General features: G+C 44.2%; 1 pseudogene; it reads left to right on the plus strand.

The window, feature by feature from the left end:
• The first annotated feature begins 221 nt into the window (after positions 1-221).
• Positions 222-1,119, plus strand: LOC136648288 (uncharacterized; annotated as a pseudogene).
• Positions 1,120-19,730: the final 18,611 nt, after the last annotated feature.

Consider the following 19,730-nt stretch of genomic DNA (forward strand, 5'->3'; position numbering starts at 1 on the left):
CCTCACAAAGATCCTGTGAGCTCTATACGAAAGAATTTAAATTTTGAACATACTACAGTCAAGTATAATGCAATCAGACTGATACACCATACATACTGGTCACTGCACCCCAGTTGCAGAGTAGTTTAATATCCCTGATGTCCAGTCAGAAACATTTTTAATAATTGTAATCAGGAAGTAAGTTTTACTACGCGTTGTGTAGCCAAGAAATGCAAGAAGAACTTGTTTGATGGGTGAAGCTCTTGTACAAGGATTCAAAAAGTCATGTGCAGGCTGTTGCTGGAACGTCGAAAGACTTTCACATTATCATCGGCATCCACCAAGGCTCGGCACTCTCTCCACTGCTGTTCATCATGGTCATGGACGTCATCACCCACAGTCTGCAAAAACCAGTGCCATGGACACTTCTCTATGCAGATGACGTCTTTCTTGTGTCCGACAACCAGGTGGACCTTGAGCAGCAAGTATAAGCTTGGAGAGACCGTCTCACATTGTTTGGCCTCTCCCTCAGTGTCAAGAAGACGGAGTACAAGACGACGGACCCCGATAAGCTTGGGACAATCCGCATAAACGACGTTGACCTGCCATGTGCTGAGACGTTCCGATACCTTGGCTTGATGATTGCAGCTGACAGCAGCCTGAGTCATGAGACCACTGTGCAAGAAAACACAGCCTGGACAAAGTGGTGAATGATGACTGGTGTCTTTTGCAACAAGAAGATCACTTGACCATCTCAAGTTGAAGATCTACCAGATGGTCATCTTGCCGGTCGCATTCTATAGAGCTGAATGCTGGCAGATGACAAGAGAAGCCAAATATTGCCTTGGTGTCATGGAGACAAAGATGCATTGGATCAGTGGTTTCACTCATTTTGACCACATCCACACTAACGACATCTGGCGGCTGTATGGTGTCGCTCCAATCACAAACAAGTTGAGAGAAGAGCAGCTTCAACTGTATGGCCGTGTTCTGGGGCAGAAGGGCCTTCAGTTAGACGTCAATGTCAAACAACCGAAGGGCCGACCAACATGGTCCTGGCTTGACATGCTGCATGGCGACATGAAAATCACCCGCCTACACCCAGACCAAGCCCGTGACTGACAGAAATGGCAACTTTGATCCAAAATAGCAGACCCCACCACCACACAGGACAAACGCTAAAGAAGACTCAGAATCAAGAAGTAAGTTTTATGTACACACTTTTTCAAACTTGGAAAATCTCCATTTGAAACACCTCAATTCTTTTTTCTATTGTTAAAAAAACTTTTTAAAACCCAGAAAACAAAAAAGAAGATCGTCTCCTTTTACAAATGATAAATGTGCAACCATTTGTAGAATTACTTTATTATGAGGCACTCATAAAAATTATTGAAGTTTAAAATATGACTTCTAAAGAATTACATAATTTAATAATGAAATTTCTGACTCTAGTAATTACTTACTTTAAATCACAAGCAATGTATCATCAGTGCCATGTAAAAGTAATTGTGGAATTAGTAATTCATTACTTACTGAAGTGACACTTTAAAAAAATCTTTTAATAGCTCAGATTGATCATTGTGGAGAATGATGTAAGGCACAGAATAGTTGGCATTCTGAGAAAAGTTCTTGTAAGGGAGTTCGTTATTAATGAGTGTAACAGCCTTTGGTGCATAACCATCACAAAATGGTGATGTGCTTGTTTAGCCACCTTAAGAACTGAACCCTTGGGCAAAATCGATTCTCTCATGTAACCTCATTTAAATTAATGGGAACTGTACAGAGAACATATGCTATTATGTTCTCCCACTCATGTCCTTTGAACCTGAACTGAATTGTATCTTCACTTGTTGGATTGTAAGGCATACCCCATATTTACTTATGGTCTAATCATATTTGCATGGTACACCATCATCGCAGCCTCCCTGCCAGTCTGCTGAACACAAGCACTGGTGCAAGGCCCAGAAAGCCACATACAACTAACAGAATCCCCCCCTCCAAAAGTAAACAGCTGCCAGCACAATTCTCCTGCTGGTGGGGGCAGATTGGGGTTGGGATAAGACCAGGAAGGGGGGTGGATCAGGGACAAGATGGAGCAGATCTCATAGGCAGTGGTCTCAGTGGCCTATCATATCCAAAGCCTCTGGCCTGGCCCAGACATGCCCCCAGAAAGTTCCTGCTTGGGTTGTTCCTTTTCTTTTGCATGTGTGATTAAAAGCAGGGATGTGCCAATCCACCCTGGCAAAACTTGAGTCTAGCCCCACCCCCTTTGACACAACTCATGCAAGAGTCTTAATGGGCAGCCTTTGGGACTCAGTGGGAGACTTTCTGGGACTCTGTTTGGCTTGAGTCCGAGTCTTGTCAGTAAACGGGACAGGTGGCTCTGCAGAAAAAATAGAGCTGCTGGTGGTGTGTGTGTGTGTGTGTGTGTGTGTGTGTGTGTGTGTGTGTCAGAGTTCTCATTTAAAACTGATGTCCCCATCTCATTTGCAAACAAAAGCTCTGGTGTTGTTCAAGTGAGTGCAACAGTGCAGAAAGCCCCATCGGTTCCTCACAAACCCCAGCAATGAACCCACCCCCACCCATTTACATCACAGCTCACGATTGTACCCTCAGAAGGAGTGCCAAGCAGCATACCAAGGATGAACCAACAGGAAGGGAGGAGGCATCCCAGCTTGGCAAGGCAGGAGGGGAAGGGCAGTGTGACTGAGCATACAGAAGAAGCAGGTGAACAGGTCAGCAGGAGGGTCACCCACAGCAGCCAGGAGCAAGCGCACAGTCAGAGACACCAAGTGGAGTTTTGAGTCTCCACGTTCTTGAGAAAAACTCCCTAGTCACTTCCAGTTTCCTAACATGTAACTTGAGTCTCTGAGAATGCATGTTTGGCGACTCCGGCCCAGAGTCATCTGAGTCTGTGGCCCAACCCTAATTAAGAGAGGTACTGGTGTTCCCTTTTGGATCTATATTGTTTCAGTTATCCTTGATCTCTCTCATAGATCTTATTTCTACTCCTAAAGTGATTACATTGTGTGCACCTTATCTGTGCCTCAGTAGTGTAGTTCTTCATAGGAAATTCTTGGGACACTGAATGCACAGACAGCAGCAGAGGACAGCAAAAGGAAAAGCAAGCAGAGATTTTCCACTAATTTGCTACTAATCCTGATTATCAAAAGCATAACGCATACATAATACATCATTCCTGGAACCCCACCCCTGAATACCGAGAACTGCAGGTAATGAAATCTGTGGTATAAAGCACCTTTAACCCTCTGGAGGCAAGGGGAACCCACACTGAGCCAGATCCATGGATGAAAAAGTCAGTGGATAAACAGGCTCAACCTGCAGATAAAGTGAAACAAAAGTATTTTTTTTGAAAACAGGTAAAAACTGGGAATCAGAGATGGGGAATTTAGCAAAGGGGTTAATAAATTGTCTTTGAAAGCCCAGATTATGACTATTTTTGTTTGAACAATAATATGTTTCTTCTGCTGCAATGCTGTGGGGAATAGAGATGAAAAAACAAGTCACAATTTGCCTGTATGTCTTTAATAAAACTCCGGCTTTCCATCAAGTCTACTAAGAAAAGCACAATTCCTAATTCATATTTCACCATATCCATAATGCATTACTAGATTCACCTTCTTGACAAAAAGTCTTCCGCAGCAACGTTATGGATGCACACTGCCACTGAGAATCGGGAGGAAAATAAAACATGGTTTTTTATTTAACGGTATCATCAGCAGGTGAGAAAGTTTTAAATCAAATAACCCAACATCCAGCACTCAGATATACATTTTAAAACATCAAGACAACAGGAAATGTTTGCTCAGGTAGAGAAGGGCATATCAAGCTAGCTAGATCACGGCCTCAGGCTTAAGTCCACTTACTCAGGAGGAGTGTTGATAAAAATCAGTGAGGTCAGTGGCACTATTCCTGGCGAAGTGGTTTGAGTACTGCAGTAGAAGAGCCAGACTATGTGTTATGTTTATCATGTCGAAGACGAAAAAGTCCACCTCTGCCCCCAAGAGTGTTGAACTTGGAAAGCCAAAGAAAGCTGGAGTGGTTTGGAGTCATTCCGACAGCTCTCTTTGGTCATTCTCCCTGCAGATGTTCAGCAGAGGGGAATAGTAATGTGCCAGTTAGCCACACAGGCCTGGCCAGCATGTGTGCTCCAGAGTGTCTTGTTTGCTACGCATGTAGACAGCCAGGAAAACACCTAGCACTGCTGGAACAGTTGTTCCAGCAATGCTAGACACTATTAGGATTCTGCCAAAAATCATGTCGAAATGTTATATCTCGTTCTTACAGATGTTCACGTAAATTCATATCAAATTGTATTACGTATTGATACTGAGAGCAGTGTGTTTTGCTGAGTATTTAATGGCACTAATCTGAATGACTTAGAATCTGACACAGTGTATCCAAAAGTTGAAATGTACACAACCAAAAATGGCTATAAAAGGTTAAAACATGGACTATAATAATAATAATAACAGGTATTTATATATCGCCTTTCTTGGTCTTTATTCAAGACTTTATTCAAGGCGGTTTACATAGGCAGGCTGATTAAATCCCCGTAGGGATTTTTACAATTGAAAGAAGGTTCTATCTTTCAAGAACCACAACAGTCCAGGTGTTTCACTCTGATCTGGTTTCACATTCTGGCCTCCATCCTCCCATGCTCAGAGCAGATGGAATCGCCCGGCTTCAGCTTGTCAGCTGCTTCAAGGTCGCACGGTGCCGGTGGCCTCGAACTGGCGACCTTGTGGATGTTATCTTCAGGCAGACGGAGGCTCTACCCTCTAGACCAGACCTCCTGCCTGAAATAGAATAATCTATTTCAAGCATACAGGAAAATAATCATTGCTTCAATAATGTCAAGCGCCAGTTATTTTTAAGACAATTTGTTGTGAACACAGATAATAAGGAGAGAATAATTATACCAGTTTGAAAGGCATTATCTAAATGTATATTTTTAATATTTGTTTTGAAAAATCAAAGCTTTGCTATTCTTTTGTTAGCACTAAAAATCTTAATTTTCTACTAAAGCAGTCTGGCATTCTCTACTGTCATAGTTGCTATTGTCCTCATTATCATTGTCTCGCTTATTTCATCAGTGGTATGACCACTATTTGTATTTGAACAATTAGTTCCTTGGTATACTTCTGAACTATCACAGGACTAGAAAGACATTACGCTGTTTCTCCTAGAACCAACCAACAGGGAGTAGGCTGAAAGAAGTGGATGCAATAATCTGAGAATTACACACACACACACAGTTGATCTGAGATCTTTCAAGTATCTCATGTCAGAATGCTGACCACCCCTCAGAGAATCTCTAGGGAGGATGTTTGGCATAATTAGTCTTGCACTGGAGGAGTCTGCTTTATGGCAGTTGCTGTTAGGGAGGTCGGAAAAGCCAAAGATCTGTAGGCTCAAGTAAGCCAGTGCAGGTGTTGGAGAGTGGCAAGGATAGGGTTGAATGGGGTGGAACAGGATGGTGATGGGGACGGGGAGATGGTGGAATGGGCCTGGGAGTGGGCGGGTTTGGTAGTGGCAGCACACTGAATCCTGACCTCCTTCCTGGGACTTATCTTCCTGCACAGATCAACATGGACTTGTGCCAGCCACATGGGTGGGGATAGCAGGAGAGTAGTTAAAGAGAACTACCCACACACACACACACACACACACACACACACACACACACACACACACACATCTGGCAGCAGCCCCGTTTTTTCCACAGAAGACTTTTTAAGGGGGGAGCAACTCAACTCAAGTTCATTAGAATCACTAAAGAGTAACTTGGAGACTTCAAAAGTGCCCCCATTAGGACTCTTTTTCAAGTGGAATCATGGGGGGCAGTGACTCGGCCACACTGAATTTTCCCATCCCTGCCTACAAGCAGCTGTCCCCTTACCCCAAAGAGACCTCCAGCAGCCAGAAATCCCCTACCAGGATACACTACATCCTGTGGGAAATTTTTGGCTGCTGGAAGTCTCCTCAGGATAAGGGAACATTTGTCTATTTGCCCCTTGGTAAGCCCCAGCAGTTGCAATGGGTCAACTCAGAACTGCACCAGCAATATCGCTGGCACTAGTTCATGTTGTACTGTGCAGGTGGATCAGGCCTTGGAAAGGGATATAAATGCACTGGCACAACTGATCCTGCCCTTTTCTGGGCCTGATCCATTCACTCCTGTTCCCATTGCTGCCCTGGTCTGCCCTCCCCCACCCCATTCAACCACCTCACCACCGTCCACCTCCACCCCCCTGCCCCTTTGCTAGACTTACCTGTGTCAGGGAGTCTCTGTTGCTCTTCCGCATGAGCAAGAAGGCTCAGGCCTTCCAGCTGGCAAGCTTCAACCATGTGCTCTTGCAAAGCGCTCTACAGCACTTTTGCAACAGCGACACTCAAGCGCAGAACTGCATTCCACCATCGCAGGCCCTCATTAGGATTCGGCCATAAGGCACTTTTGTTAAAGAAAGCAGAACAGCAACTTCATGGCCTCCGTTGCTGATTAACATCTGAAAGAAGTGGAATCTGGCATTTATGGTTGAACACTTTATCCCATATGCTCTCTTTTTGCCTCATCTGGTTATTTGCTGTATGCTAAATTATTCCAAAAAAGTTTTTCAACAACTGATTCAACTAAAAGCAACTTATCAAGAGTTTTAAAAGCGGTTTTGATTATGGTGAGCGATGCTGCACATATTCTACCAAGATATGCTTGCTCAAATGTGTGCAACTGGAATCAAGATGAGTACAATACAGCTGCAAATGAATCAACTTCCCACAAGGGTTAGTTTTCATCCAAACCTTTGCAAGCAGTTGACACAGTACTTCAAGCATTTGGGGGCATTTCTGAGCCTTTGTGAGTGATCAAACTAATGTTTCACAAAGGCTCGATTTTTTGCAGACAATCACTTGGGAGGTGCGCAAAAGTTGGACCTGCTTCCAGGCCGAATACTGGGATGCTTGTGCATCTCTGGTCTAAACTCTACGTTCTTTTCCAAGGTTTGTCCATTCCTTGCTGAGATAATAAACTGAAAGAATGGCAAAAGGCAATTGTGAGCTTCAGCTGGAATAAAGAAAAAAAAGCTAAAAAAGTTAAAAATTTGAAAGCATTTATAGAATTAAACAATTCTACCTCCCACCAATGGCTGTCCAGAACTACAACATCCCTGATACGTGGTTGCCTAAAGACCTCCAGTGATGGAGAGTCTATCACCTTCCAAGAAAAGAGTATTCTGCAGCCAAATAGTTCATGCCATTAGGAAGTTCTGCCTAATGTTTAATCCAAATCTCTTTTATTGTAACTTTAAACCATTTGTCCTGGTCCTACTCTCGACAGCAGGGATGACCAAACTTGCATGACATAAGAGCCACAGGGCCCAATCCTATCCAATTTTTCAGTGCTGGTACAGTTGTGTCAGTGGGGTGTGTGCTGCATCCTGTGGTGGATGGGCAGTCACTGGGGCCTTCTCAAGGTATGGATACATGTATTCCCGTACCACGGGGGTTGCATTGTGGCTACACCGGAGCTGGAAAGTTGGATAGGATTGGGCTGACATACCATAAACTTCAGATGTGTGAGAGCTGCAAGAGAGATGTCTGAGAGCAGCAAGATTTAAATTCTTAAATTCTTTATGCATTTATTATTATTATTAATATTATTATTATTATCATCAGTATTTATATACTGCTTTTCAACAAAAGTTCACAAAGTGGTTTACAGAGAAAAATCAAATAACTAATGGCTCCCTGTCCCAAAAGGACTCACAATCTAAAAGATGCAAACCACCAGGAGACAGCCACTAGAAAAGACGCTGTTGGGGTGAGGAGGGCCAGTTACTCTCACCCTACTAAATAAAAGAGGAGCACTCACTTGAAAAAGTGTTTCTTACCCAATTACACAATTAGCAAGGGCATTATAAACATTAAATTCATGTTTTAATCCAGCAGTGAACCTCTCCAGCCCTGCGCCCCCCCATGGGCTGTCGCTGCCCCCCCCCATGAAAATCCGCCCCCCCCCACTCACTTGAGGCTCATGGAGCCTTGTGCAACCCATGGCTGCTTCAGGGAAGCCTCTCTGAGGTTCCCTGAGGTTATAAGCTGTGCTTCCAATAATAAATCTGCTCCATCTGCCACATGAAAACTCCTTAGCTATTTATATTAAGGTATGTCAACTCTTAACCACCTCTTCTCCAAATGAAATATACCCAACTCCTTCAACATGTCCTCATAAGACATGGTCTCCAACTCCCTACTATCCTGGTTTTCTGGACCACTCTTCTGGACCAGTTCCAGTTTGACCACATCCCTCTTAAACAGTGATGCCCAGAACTATGTCACTTGTCAAAGGTTTACCCCCATTTCATAAAACAAGAACAAATAAACATCTTGGGCAGAATAATTACTTCTAAAGATGCAGATGTGGATCATGTTGGTGAAACTGAAGCACCAATTCCAAGTTGACATCATAGATGTAGGGGGGGAAAATGACAGTACCACAGTCCAGTACACTATTAAAGTAAATGAGATTAGCCTTATATAGATCCATCTTTGTTTTTTTCTGTGACTTTCAACTGTAACTCTAACATCTGGTTGTGATATGGCAGAAGCATTTCGCTGTGAATTATGTGGGTTACCTACCTTCTGTATTTGAATCATCTGGAGTACTCTGAGAAGCTGATAAATCTTTACCACCACATGCCCTTTCAAGAGAAGAAACTGCATGCAAACAGGGCCAAATGTATTGATGGGGGGCTGGCTGCTATATAGGCATATATTTAAAGGTGCTATATTTAAAGATACTGTGACATCATGCACTAGCTTTGTTTCAACAAAATATAGTTCAACAGTGTTGTGCATCATTTTGTTTGACTGTTATAGTCCACTGACTAAAAAAAACCTGAATGTGCAGGAGAGTGAAAAGTGGCTTCTTTTACAACATGGAAAAGAACTGACTGAGGTTTGAATGGCATGAGCATGGGACAGACCTTCTTTATGGTGGCCCTCAGCTTTAGAACTTCCAGCTGGAGAGGGTTCATGATACCTCCTGTTTTTAAGGTGTTAAAAATGTATTTGTTCTGCTAGTCCTTTGGTGAACCACTGATGGCATGTGGGAACTGAGGCTTTCCATGGTGTTGGCGTTACTGCTTCTGACTTGTTTTCAAAAGATTATTGTTTTCAGTTGTTCTGTTGTGTAACTTTGACCTCATGCTGTCAACCACCTTAAGATTTATGGGTAAAACAAACAAACAGATATGGGCGCAGGGATATTCAAAAACCTTCCCACAGTGATGTTCCCAGAGGGGGCACAGTGCTAAATTTTGCAGAGTGCCTCAATGTGCTGTGAAAGCTGCTCCCTCACTGTCAGAGCTATTAAGGGTGACAAGAGCAACCTCTGCTTTGCCCTCACCACTCAGAAAGGATCTGAAGGTGAGGGGGTGCTTCCATGGCACGTTGACGCACACTGCAAAACTTAGCGCTATGCCTCCTGTTGGGAAAGCGACTGTGGGAAGGTCTTTGGAATACCACTGTGCCCGTATTTGTTTGTTTGTTTATCCGCTCTGTCTTTCACCCATAAATCTCAAGGTGGCTGACAGCATGAGGTCAAAGTTTCACAAGGCGAACACTGCTGCCTTCCCATGGGCATACAATGTGTGGAAGTGGAGCTTATGTCTCCTGGCCCTTTCCCCAACCTGCCCTATATGCTACATGCCCTAAAGCTTCCCCCCCCCATGCTTGTGCATTGATGGATGGAACATCAGTGGGGGAGGGGATGCTATTCCCATACAGCTGGATGTCAGAGGCAGGGCTGGGAGTCACGGCCCTAATTTCCCCTGCCTGCATTAAGCATACGACTGGGGGGGGGGGATTTCATTTGAATACCCCTTTAATACTCACAATTAACAATTAAAAAAAAATTCTCCTGCAATTCCAGCAATGAGTAACAAGTCAAGAACATGATTGCCACCCAGCTGTCAGAAGCTTGTTGCTGCATCATTCACACCCTTGGCAGTTGCTGACTATCATTAGCTACAACAGCTGTGCAGTCTGCTAAAGAGCATGCCGTTTTTTTTAATTGGAGAGGACTCTGACAACGAAGAATTGCTTACACATTGCAAGGGAAAAGCTACCTCCGGAGTTGCGCGGCACAAGTGAACCTAAACAAAAGAAACTTTCAGCCAAAACAGAGAACAGAAGGAACGCCAAGGAGAGAGCGAAGTGATTTATGCAACCAAATATTATTCACCCGTGTATTGGGGGGGTTTCTACGGTCGTGGTAATCCAGGAGCTTAAAAAAATTATTAAAAACAAATAAAACCGTTTGCAAAACCAGCCCATGGTTTTCATAACGAGGCAGACCCAAAAATAAAAGGAGGTCGTGAAGGCTGGAGGAAAGGATTGCTCCTCCCTGGATAATACAGTTATTGTATAGCTGGAAAAGGTGCAAAAGAGGGCAACCAAAATGAACAGGAGGGCTAAAACTTCTCCCGTACAGTCTACATCACTTGTTAGCTTGGGGGAAAGCCGATTAATGACCCGATCCTAGTTGAAGCCTGCGCTGCTGGAACTCATGTATTGGCAGGTCAAGCCCCTTGCAGCAATACAAAAGCCGGGTCACAATTGCACACTTCCAGACTACTGCCACAAAAGGGCAGAGGCATGGCACACACAGCAGCAGCTCCTGGAGGCTCTACTGGTCTTGGTAAGTTGGCAGTGAGGGTGGGGAGGGCGGGAGGAGTTTCTGAGAAAGGAGGGGGGAAGGCACGAGACGGATCAGGGGAAGGAGGGGATGGATCCCAGTGGCACCAGCATGCACCTGGATCCTATCCCCTCTTTTTCAAACCACTCCTCCCCTTTTGCTCCTCAGACTTACACCAGGTATGTAGCTAACATAGGTCCGAGGAAATTCCATAGGCCACCAGGAGGCCTATGGAGAGGTAAGGGAAAAATATTTCCCTTATACAGGGAATAAAATTTATAAAATTTTATAAAAATACAGGGAGGGACAGGCAGGGGCGTGTTGGAGGTGGGGTGGCCCTTTATGTTAAGGAAGGGATAGAATCCAGCAAGGTAGAGATTGAAGGTGGGTCCGACTCCACCGTAGAATCTCTGGGGGTTAAATTACCAGGCTTGAGCAGCGATGTAATACTGGGGGCGTGCTATCGTCCTCCAGACCAGAAATCTGATGGGGACCTTGAAATGAGGAAACAGATCAGGGAGGTGACAAGGAAGGACAGGGTTGTAATCATGGGGGACTTCAATTATCCTCATATTGACTGGGTCAATTTGTGTTCTGGTCACGATAAGGAAACCGGATTTCTTGACGTGCTAAATGACTGTGGCTTAGATCAGCTAGTCACGGAGCCCACCAGAGGACAGGTGACTCTGGATTTAATTTTGTGCGGTACGCAGGACCTGGTTAGAGATGTAAACGTTACTGAGCCATTGGGGAACAGTGATCATGCTACGATCCGTTTTGACGTGCACGTTGGGGGAAGAATACCAGGCAAATCTCTAACAAAAACCCTTGACTTCCGACGGGCGGACTTCCCTCAAATGAGGAGGCTGGTTAGAAGGAGGTTGAAAGGGAGGGTAAAAAGAGTCCAGTCTCTCCAGAGTGCATGGAGGCTGCTTAAAACAACAGTAATAGAGGCCCAGCAGAGGTGTATACCGCAAAGAAAGAAGGGTTCCACTAAATCCAGGAGGGTGCCCGCATGGCTAACCAGCCAAGTTAGAGAGGCTGTGAAGGGCAAGGAAGCTTCCTTCCGTAAATGGAAGTCTTGCCATAATGAGGAGAATAAAAAGGAACATAAACTGTGGCAAAAGAAATGTAAGAAGGTGATAGGGGAGGCCAAGCGAGACTATGAGGAACGCATGGCCAGCAACATTAAGGGGAATAATAAAAGCTTCTTCAAATATGTTAGAAGCAGGAAACCCGCCAGAGAAGCGGTTGGCCCTCTGGATGGTGAGGGAGGGAAAGGGGAGATAAAAGGAGACTTAGAGATGGCAGAGAAATTAAATGAGTTCTTTGCATCTGTCTTCACGGCAGAAGACCTCGGGCAGATACCGCTGCCCGAACGGCCCCTCCTGACCGAGGAGTTAAGTCAGATAGAGGTTAAAAGAGAAGATGTTTCAGACCTCATTGATAAATTAAAGATCAATAAGTCACCGGGCCCTGATGGCATCCACCCAAGGGTTATTAAGGAATTGAAGAATGAAGTTGCAGATCTCTTGTCTAAGGTATGCAACTTGTCCCTCAAAACGGCCACGGTGCCAGAAGATTGGAGGATAGCAAATGTCACGCCTATTTTTAAAAAGGGAAAGAGGGGGGACCTGGGAAACTATAGGCCGGTCAGCCTAACATCCATACCGGGTAAGATGGTGGAATGCCTCATCAAAGATAGGATCTCAAAACACATAGACGAACAGGCCTTGCTGAGGGAGAGTCAGCATGGCTTCTGTAAGGGTAAGTCTTGCCTCACGAACCTTATAGAATTCTTTGAAAAGGTCAACAGGCACGTGGATGCGGGAGAACCCGTGGACATTATATATCTGGACTTTCAGAAGGCATTTGACACAGTCCCTCACCAAAGGCTACTGAAAAAACTCCACAGTCAGGGAATTAGAGGACAGGTCCTCTCGTGGATTGAGAACTGGTTGGAGGCCAGGAAGCAGAGAGTGGGTGTCAATGGGCAATTTTCACAATGGAGAGAAGTGAAAAGCGGTGTGCCCCAAGGATCTGTCCTGGGACCGGTGCTTTTCAACCTCTTCATAAATGACCTGGAGACAGGGTTGAGCAGTGAAGTGGCTAAGTTTGCAGACGACACCAAACTTTTCATAGTGGTAAAGACCAGAAGTGATTGCGAGGAGCTCCAGAAGGATCTCTCTAGACTGGCAGAATGGACAGCAAAATGGCAGATGCGCTTCAATGTCAGTAAGTGTAAAGTCATGCACATTGGGGCAAAAAATCAAAACTTTAGATATAGGCTGATGGGTTCTGAGCTGTCTGTGACAGATCAGGAGAGAGATCTTGGGGTGGTGGTGGACAGGTCGATGAAAGTGTCGACCCAATGTGCAGCGGCAGTGAAGAAGGCCAATTCTATGCTTGGGATCATTAGGAAGGGTATTGAGAACAAAACGGCTAGTATTATAATGCCGTTGTACAAATCTATGGTAAGGCCACACCTGGAGTATTGTGTCCAGTTCTGGTCGCCGCATCTCAAAAAAGACATAGTGGAAATGGAAAAGGTGCAAAAGAGAGCGACTAAGATGATTACAGGGCTGGGGCACCTTCCTTATGAGGAAAGGCTACGGCGTTTGGGCCTCTTCAGCCTAGAAAAGAGACGCTTGAGGGGGGACATGATTGAGACATACAAAATTATGCAGGGAATGGACAGAGTGGATAGGGAGATGCTCTTTACACTCTCACATAATACCAGAACCAGGGGACATCCACTAAAATTGAGTGTTGGGTGGGTTAGGACAGACAAAAGAAAATATTTCTTTACTCAGCGTGTGGTCGGTCTGTGGAACTCCTTGCCACAGGATGTGGTGCTGGCGTCTTGCCTAGACGCCTTTAAAAGGGGATTGGACAAGTTTCTGGAGGAAAAATCCATTATGGGGTACAAGCCATGATGTGTATGCGCAACATCCTGATTTTAGAAATGGGTTAAGTCAGAATGCCAGATGTAGGGGAGGGCGCCAGGATGTGGTCTCTTGTTATCTGGTGTGCTCCCTGGGGCATTTGGTGGGCCGCTGTGAGATACAGGAAGCTGGACTAGATGGGCCTATGGCCTGATCCAGTGGGGCTGTTCTTATGTTCTTATGTTCTTATGTACTTCTCCCAGGCCTCTTGATTGCCTCCCCCCCCCCACTGGATGCAGTGTGCACCCCACTGGCATGGCTGCATCATCTCCAATGGTGGAGGATATCTTTGGGCTGTAAGTGATGGACGTGACTGAGACTTATACAGTTATGCACGGTGGGAGGGGCAATAAATGAAAAGACCAAACTTTTTTCTCCCTCTCTCACAATGCTAGAACCCAGGATCATCCAATGAAACTGACTGATGGGATGTTTAGGGACAGATCAGAGGAGGCCCTTCTTCACACAGCATATAATTCATCTGTGTAATTGGTTGCTGCAAGATGAAGCCACGAGCTTTGAGGATTGGATAAAGTCATGGAGGACAGTGGCTACTAATCACTCATGATGGAGTCATCAGTGCTACTAGTGAATCACGATGGCCTCCAGATTTAGCAGCAATATGCCTCTGAATTACCAGTTGCAGGAGAGCAATAGCAAGGATGAAGTGTGTATTTGTTTCTTGCTCATGGGCTTGTCAGAGGCAGCTGGTGGGCCCAATAGCCTAGCTACCGGGAGGGGGGCATAGAACTAAGTTTTGCAGGGTACCTCAACACACCATGTAAGCTGCCCGCCCTTGCCGTCATAGCCATTCCCAGCAGCAAGAGCAAAGGAAAGGCATTGATGGCAAGAGGGAGGGGCAGATTACATGGCGTGTTGAGGTGCCCTGCAAAACTTAGTGCTGTGCCCACTGGAGCTACACTTCTGAGTGGTCCACTGTGGAGTAAATGAGTCTTTGGCCTGATCCAGCAGGGCTCTTCTTATCAAACATGTCAAGTGGATATATTACATTTAATAAAAAATTAGGGGGCATTCATGTTTAAGAATTAAGCACCACTGTAGTCATGAAATTAAGGAACATCCTAGACTTGGCCTACCCTGCATGTACTGAAATGAAAGGTGAAAGGTGCAGCTGCTTCATTTCTTCTGGCCACTTATTACTTCTCAGTGCTCAAGCACTCGGCAATAGCCTCACTCTGTATTAAATAACATAGCCATTCCAGGCCTACATTGCACACCTTCCCTCCTCCTTAATTTTCTCTGCGTACTATTGAGGTTTAAAGGTATAATTTGCTTCCATTTTAAAACAAATAAAAGCAGTTGAAAATCTAATATTACACAGGACACAGAAATAGGATTCTAAAATATAAATGCTGTGAATCATAAAATATTTAAGAATAAAAAATATACCATTTTATCTATTTAAATAGAACTCATAATCATACAGCGTTCGGCCTCAAAGGGTTTAGGCTGCTACTTGCTTGCTATCAAATGTAGAAGTGACACACGACATGGAACGCTTCTTGAATTCCTTTGCTGTGAGATCAACTCCCATTTCTAACAAGGAAAAAAGTCCTCCATTTTTTTTTTTAAAAAAAGCATATTTTTCTTGTTCTTTCTTTGCTGTCTGCATGCTCTATGAATTTAGATTTGAATCTGGAAATACATCTATGATGCCTGCAGAATGGAAATCTCTCCAAATGTATATTATGGAAACTGCCATATTCTGGCAGTTCATGCTCTTTGATAAGCTGTCCCAGCCTTTCTGGCTGCGCTTTTGGTCCATCCTGACTTTCATTTTTTTTTTTTTTTTTTTTTGGGGGGGGGGAATGTAATAATTCTGAAATTCAACCACTCAATGCATGACAACACATAGCACAAAATGTTAATAATAATAATAATAATAATAATAATAATAATAATAATAATAATAATAATAATAATAGTATTTATGTATCACTTTCCAACAAGACTAGTTCATAAACCAGTTTGCATAGTTAAACAAATCAATAAATGTTTCCTAAACTTTTGAGTTCTGTACCCTGAACAACTGTATAAGCGGGAGAAAAATGCAACAGGTAATGCTTACCCCATCATCTGCTTGTTTCTGCTTCTTAAGAATAGCGCTATTGATTGGACCAATAGTCTATCTACTTGAGCATCCTGCATCTCACAGAGGCCAATCAGATGCCTTCAAGAAGATTCTCAAAATGGCTTCAAGGCAATAGCCTTCCCCTTTCTCTCCAGGCAGCTGGAATTCCCACAAGCACATGGCCTCTGAACCTGGAGGCAGCATTTAGCCATCATGATTAAGACCCACTGATAGATCTATCAAACACAAGTGGGTCGAACACCCTAAGGGTGTTTGAATTTTTTCTTCTTCAAGATTTATGATTTGAAAAAAAAGTGAAAAAGGCAGAAAATGCTGTTATGTGTTTTTATTCCGAGTTCTCATTTTTATTCATTTTAAACCATTTAAAAGTGTACTAGGTGGGTGATATAGTGTTAGCAGATGCAGCTACAGTATATTTCTAACTGAAAAAGTGAGATATTTTAATTTCTGGAAAATATTTTAAACACCAAAATGCAGTCCTTTATGATTTTATTCAGATATTATAAACACACAATGCGGTCCTTTGTGTTTTTATTCAGATATTATAAACACAAAACGTGGTCCTTAGTGTTTTTATGTTTTAAACAGAAACAAGCACCTCTATGCTATCCGCATGTCACCATTGCCGCATTGCCACCATTGGCAATTGTTTTAAACAGAAACATTGTTTTAAACAGAAACAAGCACCTCTACGCTATCCCCCATTGCCACCATTGCCACATCTATACATAATTCCATGTGCTGTGAAGACTTATGGAGCTGTCTAAGCCACAAAACCTCAGAATATAAAAGAGTTGGCAACCCTAATAAAATCAAAACACTGCACTCCCAGGATGAGCATAAGTTCTGGTTAGTTCAGAGCCAGAACTAACCAATGCGCTTTGGAAACTTTACACATTCAGCAGTGCTGAAAAATCAGTTATCTGGGGAGAGAATTTAGAAGGCAACAGCAGGCAGAACAAGGCTTCTTTTCCCATATCACAGTAGCTTAGCAGCCCAATCCTGTCGTTGGTGGGTACACAAAGTCCTGCGGCACCAAAATGGTGACTGCTGTATAATGGTGAAAGGTGGTGACAGGACTGCCGAGGTCCTGTGGAAACTGCCAGAGGTCACCTCAGGGGAAAGGAACTTGCGTCCCCTTCCCCTGAGTAGGGGTACAGGCCCTGCAATGGCTACTCCAGTCTGCACCAGTTTCTTGCCAGTGCAGACCAGAGAACCTCCATGTCAGGCTTTGCAGCCCGACACAGAGAATAGAATCTGGTGGAGCAGAGCTCTGCCAGTTCCATCCACCTCCTGGGCTGATTTCCCCTCGCCCTGCCCTCCCTCCACCCTGGAACACCTCTGCTCACCCCAGAATGCCTCTCCTGCCCTGAAAGCCAACACCGCACTTTCCTGTCATCAGCAGCCATATGGTGTCCTCTACCCGGTGCTGGGCCAGTGCTGACTGGCGCTGGAGTGGCACCAATAGTCCCTCCTTTTTGGGTGCGGCAGGTGTGCCTTATGGCATGTTTGTGACACCCAGTGCTGGCACTGGAGCTCAGCACCGGTGCTAGGACATTTAAGATTGGACCCCAATTCACACAAATCTAGTGCAAGTCTCTGCCAGCAATGTGGAGTCGCAAGGGGGTAGGCAGGAGCTTATACATACAAGAGGAATAGAACACTTGCCCCAGAGGAATTCAGTTGAGCTGTTGGTGTGCAGGCTTAACAGGCTCCTGGATTCCCAGGTGGCGGCTGTGGCTAGGGGGGCCTTCGCGCAGCTTCGGCTGGTGCGCCAGCTGCGGCTGTACTTGGATCGTGCAGACCTGGCCACGGTGATCCATGCCACGGTGACATCAAGGTTAGATTACTGTAACGCACTCTATGTGAGGCTGCCCCTGAAGACAGTTCAGAAACTGCAATTAGTGCAGAATGCGGTGGCCTGTGTGGTCACTGGAGCTAGGCGGTTTGACTCGGTCAGTCCGCTTTTCCGGGGGCTACATTGGCTGCCCATTCGTTTCCGGGCCCAATTCAAGGTGCTGGTTTTGACCTTTAAAGCCCTATACTGCTCTGGGCCAGGGTATCTTAGAGATCGCCTACTCCCGTACAATCCAGCTCGTCCTCTCAGGTCATCAGAGAAGCCTTTTTACAAGTGCCGCCGCCTAAGGAGGTACGTGGGGCGGCAGCAGGAAACAGGGCCTTCTCAGTAGTGGCACCAAAGTTATAGAACTCCCTTCCCCTTGACTTGAGAATGGCTCCCTCTCTTGAGACTTTTCGGCGAGGCCTGAAGACCCTGCTGTTTAAACAAGCATTCTGACTTCATGGCTTTTTTAACATCTTTTATACATCTTTTAGTTGCTATTTTACAGGCCTGATTCCTCTCAGAACTGCTGTTTTATGCTCTTTTTTATTCTGACTTTTATCTGACTACTGTTTTTATGGTTTCTGTTAATGTGTTTTTAATATGTTTTTATCTGTTTGTTAAATTATGTTTTAATCTGTTTTTATATGTTGTAAGCCGCCCTGGGTCCCTTTAGGGAGAAGTGCGGGATAGAAATAAAGTTTATTATTATTATTATTATTATTATTATTATTATTATTATTAACACAGAATGCTAGATTTGGGAGTATCTAGGTATCTTTTTCTTCTCCAGGTTAAACATACCTGTCTGAGGCCAGACTTACCCAACCCAGGGGTTATCCTGCCTGGCTTGCACAGGGAATTATGCTTGCTTCCTCTTTTCCTGCCATCAGAATGACAATTTTTTGCCAGATTTCCATGCATGGAAAATTAATTGTCCTGACCAGGTGTGCTCCATGGTTCTAGTTAATCTAGCCCTAGCCACATGAGTCTAATATAAAAATATCTGAACAGCAGCAGTGGCAATTGCTAGAACCAAATGACACTCACAAAGTAGTGAGTGAACTTGCTGTCTGAACTTCATGGAATCCTTCTTAGGTCTATGCATGAAACGAAGAAGGGAAGAGAAAATGATGTGGCTAGGAAAGGCTGGGGTAGAGGCCCTCCTGTAATATGTGATAGCCTCCAAATGGGTACTCAGGAAGCTGTAACTAAGTCTTACTGCACACAATGGGTTTACTTCCAAGTAAAACAAATAGCACCATTTTCAAACACCTCTAGCAATCATTGATGAGACGGACGGTCTAAGGCAGCTTCATCTGTTAATGACACTGGAAGCCATGGGGGGAATCAGTGCACATGGAAAAGAGGGAATGAATGAGGCTGACACTTTTTCACATACCCCCGAATCAGTGCATGTGCTTTTGGTGTTCAATAACAGCAAGGACTGAAGAATAGACAGGCTGTCTGGTGTTTCCTACTTATATAGCTGTGTGTGCATTTAAAAGTAACTTCCATCAACTTTCAAACAAACAGGCACTTATCCAAGGCACTTTCAATCAGATAAGATGGAGATAAAGCTACTGGTTTCCTCTCAAGTATTTGTTTATACACTTTTCACAAAGTTTCTAAAATCTGGACAAGCCATTTATGAAAGAAAAATAATGTGTCTTTTTCTTGTTACTTTAGTATGAAGTTGGCAAAGCTACAACTGTATATGAGCAGAACAGATTACATATCAAATCATTGCAGGAGAAAGGGCTCTTTGAGTTATTAAAAACACCTGCATTTCAAAAACCATCCCCATATGCAAACACAAATACTTTAGAATAGCATGTATTGGGAGTTTTGGAAACATTGTTCAATATTGTTTGGGAAATATTCAGAACATGCATTTATAGTTCTGACACTGGATGCATGTTTACTCAGAAGTCGTACTGAGTTCTGTTGGACTTACTTGGAAGTAAGTGCTCGAAAGTGGAATTCATTGGTTGTCACAGAAGTATGACTTTTCAGGTGGAAAAGGTAAAACAGCGTGAGCTGAACCCAGAGGAAGATTGTCCTGTGCAAGCCATGTTGAAATAATTGGAGGTTGTGTAAGAAGACTGCCCGCTTTGCTCAAAGCACTCAATCAGT

Source organism: Tiliqua scincoides, chromosome 4 (genome assembly GCF_035046505.1).
Source record: "Tiliqua scincoides isolate rTilSci1 chromosome 4, rTilSci1.hap2, whole genome shotgun sequence".
Classification (NCBI taxonomy): Eukaryota; Metazoa; Chordata; class Lepidosauria; order Squamata; family Scincidae; genus Tiliqua; species Tiliqua scincoides.